Raw genomic sequence first — 302 nt, forward strand, 5'->3', positions numbered from 1 at the left:
TTCAAATTTTAAAATGTTTTAATAGTCATTGCAGTGTTTGCTGCTCCTACTGTGATTCTTCTTCAGATCATCTGTGCAAGAAGAACTGGTGAGTTTTGAGCATCACCAAATCCGATGATTCACATTGATCTTTAACATTCTGCAATCATGACAGTGTAATCAATCAATCAGTCAATCAATTAATTAGTTAATTAATTAATTACTAAATCAATTGACCAATTAATCAATTAATTAATTATTTCTTATTTAAAGGGGTCATATGATGCGATTTCAAGTTTTCCTTTCTCTTTGGAGTGTTACAA

This window comes from Sinocyclocheilus anshuiensis, unplaced genomic scaffold (assembly GCF_001515605.1).
Source record: "Sinocyclocheilus anshuiensis isolate Anshui unplaced genomic scaffold, SAMN03320099.WGS_v1.1 scaffold955, whole genome shotgun sequence".
NCBI lineage: Eukaryota > Metazoa > Chordata > Actinopteri > Cypriniformes > Cyprinidae > Sinocyclocheilus > Sinocyclocheilus anshuiensis.